Here is an 11,657-nt window from a genome sequence, read left to right on the forward strand (position 1 = left end):
ATAACTATTAAACACTACGTAAGTTAGTCCAGAAAAGCTGCTAGCCATTGAACCAGTACCATACCAGTCAGCCTACCAATACCCGAGTTTAGATCCTTCTCGCCTTTTGCTGCAGTACTTCAGGAACTTTCTAAGTGGTCTTTCCAGCCTATCTGTTCAAATCCAAGTATTTCTATAGCACAAGTTGGAGTCCAGCCCAGTTTAAAAGGCTTCAGTGTCTCTCAGTGGCCTGTAGAAGGAAACAAACCCTCTTTCCAACCTACCTTCCCAGACATTTCACCTTTTGATGGCTCACATAGAACATTCTGGCCAAAACAGCATACTTGTTGATACTTGTATGCAGTGTTGCACTCCCAGCACCTATCAGTGTCTGGTAAGTAAGCATTTAACTGAATTCCTGGTATAAGCTTACAAGAGTAGAATAAAAAAAGAATAGACTAGGGACTTGCCCTGTGATTTCACTGGAATGGAGAATTCCTATGTGAGAACTGTCTGCCAATGTGGTTGGTTGCCTAGAACTACTAGAGAAGAGGTTGCCTAATGTGTCTGACATGGGACTTGGACCAAGTTTTCCTGCTGTTGAAGTTAGGTCTCCATTATGCCACACTGCTTTCTTTTCATAATTGAATTTCCCTTTAGGTAATTTGAGAAAGGTAAGAAACAGCCTTCAGATATCTTTTCTAATTTGTTTCTATTTTTGAGAATGAAAGATGGGCAGAAGTAGAGGGACACACAAGTGTTGACAAAAAAGATGTAAAACAAAATGCTATTTCTCTAATCTTCAGTGTTGCCTTCTTCCCTCATGCCTCCATCCTTTGAACTTCACTAAATCCTTCCATCTCCACTAGGTATCCTCTATCCCTCCACCCCTTATTGAGTGGACTTGAAAAAAACCTTTCAATGTTCAAAATTTTTTCTTCATATGAGGAAACTTCCTCAACATTTTTAGTCTCGGAGAATTGGCACTGAGAGGTTAATGATTTGCACCACATGACCAGTGACCTCTAAGCCAGCAGTATATCTGGCTACCTTGCCTCCTCATAATAAACACTTGACTGCCTTGGGATGTAGTGTTTTCCATCACCAAAAATTTAAGCAATAGCTTCTGTCATGGCTACTGTATAGATGCTCCCTGCAATGGTTGGCAGTTTTGGATCACCTCTAAGGTCTCTTATGCTTGAGAGTCTATGAAAGCAGAATTGTGGAAAGATTGCTGGATTCTTAAGCCCTTATGATAACCAAAAATGAATCCCTTGTACCCCTTTTTTTAAAGAGTCACATTCTTTAGCCCAGATACATAGAAATTGGGAGAAGATGGTACATCTGCTGGTTCCCTGAAGGCCCCTTGCCGTGTTCTGGCTCCCGGCCATTGACAAAATCTAACTTGAGTTTAGTCTCTTAACAGCCAGTGGGGACCTTGCCTATATCTCCAGTGCTAAAACAACCAATTTTCCAACCCAGCTGTTCAAGCACACTGATTTTAGTTTAAATGTGCATTCCTTAGAAATCTTTGAGGAAGCTTTCAGGCAACCTCCTCCCAATCTCCGCCCCTTTAAAATCTTAGCTGAAGCTTGGTACCCTGAGCTAGCAGATTCCAGGTAGAATGCCAGAACACACTCCTCAGCGAGCCAGGCCATCGCGCCTCACCCTTTGGAACCCTCTGCTTGTGCATAAGAAGGCAACCTAATCTACCTGCACCCCTTGGAACTTCGCATTTGCAGATCCTTTTAGTTGTCTGGACTGGTAAAGCTCTGCAACTTTAAAAATAGTGCCTTTGATCTCTCGCTTATGGCAGTGGGATTGTCAAACATGGGGGAGGGGATCTGGGCTTTGCAAACCAAGCCTTTGATGTCGAGGAGCCGAGAAATCTGAGCTGAAAAATTTGCCACAAATGTTAAACCTTAACATGCCTGCAAAGAGGCAAAAGGAAGCAGGTCTCTTCAATCCTGTTGCATATTCAGCCTTTGGCTCCAAAGTCTCTGTGTTCTTGTCCTGGATGCAAACCTCAGGGAGCTTGAGGAGAGCTCTGTGTTGGCCTTGCCAACAAATGGTTACTTCCCTCCCCACCCTCCACCCCCCCCCCCAAAAAAAAAAATCCTGTTCTCACCCTTTATTAGCAGCCTTGTCAGCTAAACAATCAGGCCAACTTGCTTGTGATGGAGGGGAAAGACCACTAGCCCCAAAGTTGGCAGATTTGTTGCTTGAGTCAGTGTGATCCTAGACAAGTCAGCTTACCTCACTGAGTCAGGTTCTAAAGGAGAAGGTTGGACTTGGTGAGATAATATGAGTGAAAGGGGAATAAGGACTGGTCAATGAGGGCTCAGTCCTTAGAGCTTGCACAACATGCTCTCCCTGCTAGCAACCCATAGGGAGGCTTGCTTTTTGAAATTCATGCAAGAAGGAGTCATCCTATGCTGGTACATTAATGCTTTGCCATCAGCTTATTAAGTTGTAATAAGTCTTTCAATTGATTGCTGAGTCAGAACTGTATATACAAAAGGATCAGACGAGATCTCTGTTCACCAAAGCAACAACTGCTAAGGACCTGGGTGAGCAAGTAGCTTTGGAGCCTCTCACCTGGTTGCCTTGTGGTCCTGAACCCTGGGTGTCCTTTGTTCAACCATGAAGTCCTTTGTTCCTTATTGGTTTTGTTCACTCGTGCTCAAATGAATGAGTATCAAAGATGGAACAAACTAAGACCTTGTGGCCTTACAAGATTGAGTTGCCTTGCCTTGTAGCTGTAGTAGCCAAGTTTAGTGAGGAGCTAGTCCTAAAGAGGAACCTCCTCAATCCTGTGCAATAGTGAATTGACTTAGCAGCCCAAAACATCTGTCCTGCAATCAACTAAGTGACTTGTCAGGAGTTAGGTTGGTGGGGAAGAATATTGGTGAATTGATATTAAGGAGAGATCAACTGGTCACATTAATTTTGGAGACAATAATTGACAGTTGATATGGAGAGAAACATATCATATTGGAATTTGTGAGTAATAGTACCAGAAAAGCATCTCTCCACCAAAAAGAAAATTCTCACAGTTCCTTCCAGAATCTTGCCAGGGAGAAGTAAATAGCTACATACTGGGGAACCAATCTGACATTGCAAGTAAGAATTGGAAGGGTAAGAATACAGCCTATGCCTTACAAAGACATATAGGTTAATTCATAGAGGAAACCATAGAGGAAAAAGTGGGATTTTTGTCCTGACCTAATCAGGGACTACATTTGAAGATGCTTGAATAAATGAATGAATAAAAAAGCAATTATTAAATGATTACAGTGTTCCCATTGTGCTAAAGAACTGGGAAAATAAAAGTGAGGCAGATTCTACCTTCAAAGAGTTTACATTCTAATAGAGAAAGGCAACATTATTTAGGAATTTGGTAGCCAGGGTAGGGTGTTTTGGTTTGGGAAATCATAGGGTTGGTTAATGAAGCAACAGGACCAAGTGAGACGTCTTTGGTCAAATAGGAAGGAAGTGTCAGAACCTGGATTCTGATTCCTAAGAATCTAGGCATGTTAGTCAATAATAATTTATTAACCACTAATGGGACCAGGAATTGTATATGTTCAGCCCAGGATACAATGAAAGGCAAAAATCAACCCCAAAATGCAGTACACCTGCCTTTGGGGAGCTCCCATTCTAAAAGGGGAGACAATATGCAAAAAATTGCACACAGATGTTTAGAACAACTGAGAAGTCATCTTAGCAGGGAAAACATAGCAAAGGAGAAAGGGGGATGAGGGAGAATCTGGAATTTCCTCCTGTACAAGAATGAGATTGGAGGAGAATCTTGAAGAAAGCCAGGAGGGAGAGCATTTCATGTGTAGAGAATAGTGTAAACAGTGTGTGTGTGTCTGTCTGTGTGTCTGTTTGTGTGTTCTTCACTGCTCCAGTAATTCATTGGCAACACCTTTCCCATACTTTCATCTTTCCTCATCTCTTTGTCGCCATGATGGTTTTTGTTTAATCGACTTTACATAGGAAGAAAAGTGTGTGTTTAAACAAATGGAGGAAATTGCTATAGCTAGAACTAGACCAGAAATAGAGGGAGACTTTGCCATTTTCTTCTACAGGGAGGTTTCAAAACTGGACCCTAGCTGTATGAAGGCAGGTCCTGGTTAGAATGACCTCTAAGCTGAGAGCAGCTCTGCTGAAATGTCACTGGACAAAACAAGATGCAGGGGAATCCAGGGGTCAGAAAACAAAGGATCTGCTTTGAAAACTAGCATCTTCACCACAATTCATAGGCGACACCTTTTCCATACTCTCATCTTTCCTCATCTTCTTTTGTCACCATGATTGTTTTTGTTTAATTGACTTTACATAGGAAGAAAAGTGAACCTAACAAATCTCTTTCCTGGCTGCTGGCTCCCCTGGGTCCCTGTGTTCTATGTGAGTACTCTATAGGGGCTGCTTTGATCTGCCTTGGCTGTTCTCAAAGGGGTAGTCACTGGCATAGATTAAATATTTACCACCAAACTGGTCCCCCCCCCCATGCTGCTGTGGGCCCATTCCTTTAATTAAAGATTCAGTGCGGGTGGTGGTTTGCTGGGAAGGGAGGGAGAGGCAATACTGGGAACATGGTCCCTTTAGGGGAATTGTGCTTTGATTTCTCTCTTTCTTCACCTCCCCCCCTTCCCCCCCAAAGAATTTTGAAATCCCTGATCTTCCAGAATCAACACTGAAAACTAATTTAAAAGAAAAAAGATTGGACTAAAAGTGAACTTTTTGACCTTGGGCAAGTCACTTCCCCTCTGAGTCTTACTGCCTTTCTCTGCAAAGTGGGGAAATAGTAATATTGTTAGTTATGGTTAATTCACAGTGTTCAAAAAAATCATAGATTTTACTTATTTTTTAAAAATTATTTATTTTATTCTGAACTTAAGTAAAACAAGCATTTCCATAACAAAGTGGGAGAGAAAAAAATTGCAAATAAATTGTGTACAACTTGCATTTTCAAATATATAATTTAAAATGTTATCATGTAACCTTTATTTTTTCCCCTTCTCCCCACTCAGAAGTTTGAAATGGCTACCATTAGACAAATTTATTTGGATCTATATATTCACATTCACATACATATATACATATAAATGTATATGTGCATATATTATACACATATATGTATATGTATATAATATACGTACATACATATATATATATATACACATATTTTATGTCATTTCTTTTTCTGGATTCAGACAGCATCTTCATAGGATTTTTGCAGGTAATTTGAGTATTATAATAGACAATGACATGGTTGCTCAAACTGTTCTTAAAGCAATTAAAGCTCACTGCATAGAATGTTCTCTTTGTTTTGCTCATTTTGCTCTTCTTTTTCTCATAGATATCTTACATTGAGCTCATCATTTCTTATAGCGGAATAATATTCCATCATGAATACATACCACAATTTGTTTAGATGTTTTCCAGCTGATGACATCCCTGTAATTTCCATTTCTTTGCCACCACAAAGAGAGCAGCTATAAATATTTTAGAACATGTAGATTATTTTCTATTTTCCCTAATCATTTTGGGAAACAGACCTAAGAGTGGTATTGTTGGATCAAAAATATAGGCAGTTTAATAACTCTTTGGGTGTCAACCAAATTCTTTGGAATTACTAACTCTTTCTCCAAAATGGTGGGAACAGGTTACAGATTTCATCAACAATGAATTAAAGTCTCAATTTTTCCATATCCTTCCATCATTTAGCACTTTCCCCTTTTATCATTTTGCCAGTCTGATAAGTGTAAAATGAAATTCCAATATTACTTTAATTTGCATTTTTCTAGTCAGTGATTTAGAATATTTTTTATGATTATAAATTGTTTTGATTTCTTCATTAGAAAACTGCCTGTTCATGTCCTTTGAACATTCATCAATTGGCAAATGATGTGTTCTGATAAATTGGACAGTTTTTTATATATTTGAGATATGAGACTTTTATTTGAGGGAACTGTCGATTAAATTCCCCCCTCCCCCCACAGTTTTCTTCTTTTATTATGGTTTTGGCTACATTTGGTTTATTAGTATAAAACCCTTTTAATTTAATGTAGTGAAAATTATCTGTTTTACATCTCACAACATTGTCTAGCTCTTATTTATTCAGAAATGATTGACCTATCTATAAATCTGATAGGTAATACATTCCATAGTCTTCAAAATTTGTTATATCTATAGCTAGGTCATGAATCCATTTTGACCTTATGTTGGTAAATGGTGTAAGATATTAGTCAATGCCCAATTTTTGCCAGATTGCTTTCTAGCTTTCCCAATAATTTTTTACCAAATAATGAATTCTTTTCCCCAAATTTTACACTTTGTAAAATGCTGGGGGGATATGTAATATATATATATATATATGAACTTATATGGGGTTTGCTGCTGTAGATTGTGTAATTACTCTGTTCCACTGATCTACCTTTCTATTTCTTCTTTTTTTTGCAAGGTAACGGGGTTAAATGACTTGCTCAAGGTTACACAGCTACACAGCCAGGTAATTATTAAGCATCTGAGGCTGGATTTGAATTCAGGTCCTCATGACTCCAGGGCTGGTACTCTACCCACTACTCCATCTAGCTGTCCCCATCTTTCTATTTCTTAGCCAAAATTAGATAGTTTTTATAATTGCTGCCTTATAATATAGTTTAAGATCTGGTATTACTAAACCATCTTTCTTTACATTTTTCCATTAATCCTTTGATATTCCTGATCATTTGTTCTTCCAAATGAATTTTGTTATTTTTCTAGCTCCATACAATACAATACTTTTTTGGTAATTTAATTAGGAGAGCTTTGAAAATATAGATTAATTTTGGTCAAATTGACATTTTTATTATATTGATCCTGCCTACATATGAACAAATATTTCTCTATTTAAATATGGTTTTAAAATATTTTTTCTTATATTTTTGTTCATATAGATCCTAGATTTTGGTAGGTGTTTTTCCAGGTATTTTATGTTGTCTAAAGTTATTTTAAATGGGATATTTCTAGCTATCTTTTCCTATAGTATCCTGTTGGTTTATGTGGCTTTACTTTATATCCTGCTACTTTACTGAAATTATTAATTATTTCAATTTTTTAGTTGAATCTTTGGGATTTTTCAAGTAGATCATCATCTCTCTGCAAAAAGAGAGAGTTTTATGACCCATTCCCTATTCTGATTCAATTTATTTTTCTTCTCTTATTGCTATTTGCTAGCATTTCTAATACAATACTGAATAATATTGGTGACAGTGGGCATCCTTGTTTCATTCCTGATCTTAGTAGGAAGGCTTCTAGCTTATCCCCATTATAAATAATGTTTGCTTATGGTTTTAGATAAATACTTCTTATCAATTTAAGGCGAAGTTCACTGATGCCTTTACTTTCAAGTGTTTTTAATAAAATTTAGTGTTGTACTTTATCAAATGCAGTTTCCCTTTTTATCTCTTTTAATTAAATCTATTTTAGCTTTGATTTTGTCTGATATGATTGCTACTCCTCATTTTTGGTTTAGTTTTTTGTTTTGCATTGACTAAGGCATAAGACACTCTACCTCAACTTTTTATTTTTTTATTTTTATTTGTATTTTTAGGTTTTTGCAATGCAAATGGGGTTAAGTGGCTTGCCCAAGGCCACACAGCTAGGTAATTATTAAGTGTCTGAGACCAGTGTCTGAGACCTGACTGCAGGGCTGGTGCTTTATCCACTGTGCCACCTAGCCACCCCTCAACTTTTTATTTTAACTCTGTTTGTCTCTCATTTTCAAATGTGTTTCTTCTAAACAGCATATTGTTGAAGTCTGATGTTTAATCTGTTCCTCTCTGCATTTCCATTTTATGGGTGAATTCATCCCATTCACATTTAAAGTTGTAGTTATTATTTGTGTATTTTCTTCCATCCTATTTTTCCTCATTATTGTCTATCTCAATCTCTCTTTTTACTCTATTCCTCCTATGATTTCTTTTAACCACCTCCCTATTCCACAACCCTTTAAAGAATCTCTCACTTTCCCCCTTTTCCTTGTTCTACCAACTCCTCTAAGGGTCCCTTTTCTTCTATCCTAATCCTCCTAAATCTTAATCTACATACCCTTCTAAATAACCCCCTCCTACATCCTGTTCTTTCACCATCTTTTTTTCTTTATAAATTTAGAAAATTTCTTTGCCCTTTTTTTGTTCCCTTTTTAACCTAGATCAGATGAGAGTAGGGTTCCAATACTACCAGCCTTCCATTGTCACCTGATTCCTCTGTATAAATTCTTCCCCTCTCACTTTATTTGTATGAGATAATTGCTGTTTTTTGCCTTTTCCTACACAATTTTGCTTTTTTTTAAGAATCATTACACCACACTTAACTCATCCCTAATCTTTCTTTCAAATTACCCAATTACTAATGACAGTCTTAATAATTCAATTTACATTTCTGCATATAAAAGTAGACAGTTTGACCTTATTAAATTTCTTATAATTGGTCTTTGATGTTTATCTTTTATTTTTTCTGGATTTCATATATCAAAATTTCCATTAAATTTTGATCTTTTTGAGAAAAAAAATCTGAAAATCTGTCAGTTCATTAAATGAGCATTTTTTTCTCATTCAAGATTATTCTTAACTTTTTGGCCACAATCCCAATTTTTTGGCTTTTTGATATTTAGTGTTCCAGGACTTGTGATCATTTGGTGTATCAACAGCTAGGTCTTGTGTAATTCTAATATTGATCCTCTAGTATTTGAATTGTATTTTTTCTTGTTGCTCATAATATTGTCTCCTTAACTTGGGGATTTTGAAATTTGGTTATGATATTCCAATTAAGTTTCCATCCTGGGATCTCTTTTTGGTGATGATTAGTGGGTGTCTTCTGTTTCTATTTTCCCCACTTGTATTAAAACTTAAGGGCAATTTTCTTTATTGCTTGTAATATTGTATCAGAATTCCTTGTTTGATCATAACTTTTAGATACTTCAATAATTCTTGTATTTTCTCTTTGATTTTTTTCAGATCACTTATTTTTCTTGAGATTTTTCACATTCTCTTCTATTTTTTCATTCTTTTAAATTTGTTTTATTACTTCTTGGTATCCCTATAATGTCATTTACTTTCTCTTGCCCAATTCTAGTTTTCAAAGAATTGTTTTCTTCCTTAAGATTCTGGATCTCTTTTCCCAATTTGTTGACTTTCTTTTTATAATTTTCTTAGGTTTTCTTGAACTGTTCTTATTTTTTCCCTAATTTTTCTTCAACTCTTATTTGATTTAAAGTTCTTTTTTAAGTTCTTCTGAGAGCTCTTTTGGGGCATATAAACATTTGATGCTACTCTTTGGGGGAGAGGCTTTTTAAAAATTTTTTTTAAAAATTCAGTATCTTCCTCTGAAAATGAACCCAGGTCTTTTCTATCCTCATAAAAGCTAACAGTCTATGGTTGGACTCTTTCTCTTTTGCTTATTCATTTTTACTTTTATTTATTTTTAGTAGCTTGTTATTATAACCACCTCTAGTCATGAGATATGGGGGATGGTGCCTCTGACTTTGGTCTTTCTGTTATTTTTTTGAGCTTTGTCCAGGGTCCAACTTTGGCACTCCTTTTCCCTCCAAACCACAGCTAGAGTGCTGGGAACATGATCTCTGGGTACACTATTCTGGAAATGCTCTTGCCCCCTGCAGACCCTCCAGTGATGGCAGCCTTTAGTTCTACCATCTAGTCTGGAACCAAAACCCAGAACTCAGTTCTCCCTTGGATGCTTGTAACCAGTAGCAGTCCCCCTCCCCCACACTGTTTCTGCACTCATCATGTGTGTTCTGGTTCCATTTCTTTCGTCTTGCAGCCCCAGGACTATGTTCCTCAATAGCACAGGATCCTTCTATCTTCCTTAGTTCCGATATCCCCCCACACTGTGATGTGAGAATTCCTGTCCCTGAGGTTGAAGCTACCTCCCAACTCAGCTGCCCCCAGGGTGTGTTGTTGTTTCAGTGGCCATAGCATGGAGCCATCACTCTTGCTGATCCTCTGTCCCAGGAGTCTTTGCTCAGGTCAGCTTCAGTTGTCCTAGGAGGACCATAGCTCTACCTCAACCCTTTTTGTGTGTTATAGACCCAATGATGAATCCAATGGACACTCTGGAATAATGTTTTTAAGTGCAAAAAATAAAATACATAGGATCACAAAGGAATCCAAAGGTTAGTGACATAAATGAATCAAAATATTAATATCATAAGATGTACCAAAAGTCTTAGTGAAGTTTAAATATTATAGTTTTAAGTTTGAAAATAATATAGCTTAAAACTGCACTAAGACTTTTTGGGACCTATTGTCTTGTGTTTTAAGGTTTGCAAAGCATTTTATGTGTACTAAGTCATTTGATCCTCACAAAGATCCTGTAAGCTTAAAAAACAAATGAACAAACAAGTTCATTGACCTAGGTTTAAAACCCCTGAATTAGAGGAAAGTTCTGATCAGAGAATGTAATAGAACATGGGACTTAGTAAAACCTCTATGTCAAAATCTCCCAAGCCCCTTCATGTCATTTGCTCACTTTCTGCTGCCCCTCCTGAGAGCTCAGGAAGCCCATGTCCAAACATGAGGTCCTTGTACTCACAGCTACTTCCCCTTCAATATCTGTTGAAGGGAATTACCCACAAGTGCAGTTTCCAGTTGTCTGTATAAGGTGTGTAAACAACAGTGCTACACTTGAGGGACTTGCAGGTACAAGCTCTCTCCAGATAAGATGAGTTACAGGTTCAAAATCAGTATTGTGACATTTAAATAGCTTAACTTGGATTGAAAACATTGATCTATCTCTTCTGGGCCTGGCTTCCAGGTCTGATCCATCTGCTCCCAGCCCAAGGTTTTCTTACCTTTTTGCTCCCTGGCAAAGTTGGCCCCTCAGATCCTTAAATCCAACATAAGCCAGTTAAGAGTGGGGAAACCCTTTGTTCTCCCTTCCACTTAGGCATTCTCATGTTTCTGTCAGCTTAGGGTTGTTCACCTTCAATTAGGAAGTATTTAAGAATCCCCAGGCCAATCTAGAACATTGCCTGGGTGACAAACAACCCTCCTCCGCCCAAGTCTTCTGATTGTTAGTGCTTTGTATTGATGGAGGTGGCAAGATTTTTTCTGATTTGCCTTCCTACCTACTCTGCTCTCTGATAACTGTTTAACCTTTTCAAAAATTTGATTTTCCTTGCATTCACATGGAACTGCTCTGCTGCTGTCCATGGTCCTGAACCTTACGGACTTGTCAGTACCTAACATCTGTCTTTTTTGTTTGTCACTCATTTCCAAGGTGACTTGTTTAATAACCATTTTTACATTAAAGATGGTTCTGAATTCAGCCAAAGCATTGCCCTTACATGTCATGTGTGCATGAATGCCGTCTTTCCCTGCTATTATTGAGTGATTTGGAATTATACTGAGAAACCTAGTAAATGTTCATATCTTTTGACCCAGACAGTCCATCTAGAGGCATTTGTCCTAAGGATGTAAATGACAAAAAAGAAAGAATGTATGAATGTATATGAACACCTATTTTATTTATATATATATATATATATATGTATATGTCACAAATATGTATATACATATAACTTAGAGGTTTGTGTGTACATGTACTTGTGTGTGTATATATATATATATACATTCATATATATGCATATATAATATGTGTGTGTATAT

Source organism: Macrotis lagotis, chromosome 2 (genome assembly GCF_037893015.1).
Source record: "Macrotis lagotis isolate mMagLag1 chromosome 2, bilby.v1.9.chrom.fasta, whole genome shotgun sequence".
In the NCBI taxonomy this organism is placed as follows: Eukaryota; Metazoa; Chordata; class Mammalia; order Peramelemorphia; family Peramelidae; genus Macrotis; species Macrotis lagotis.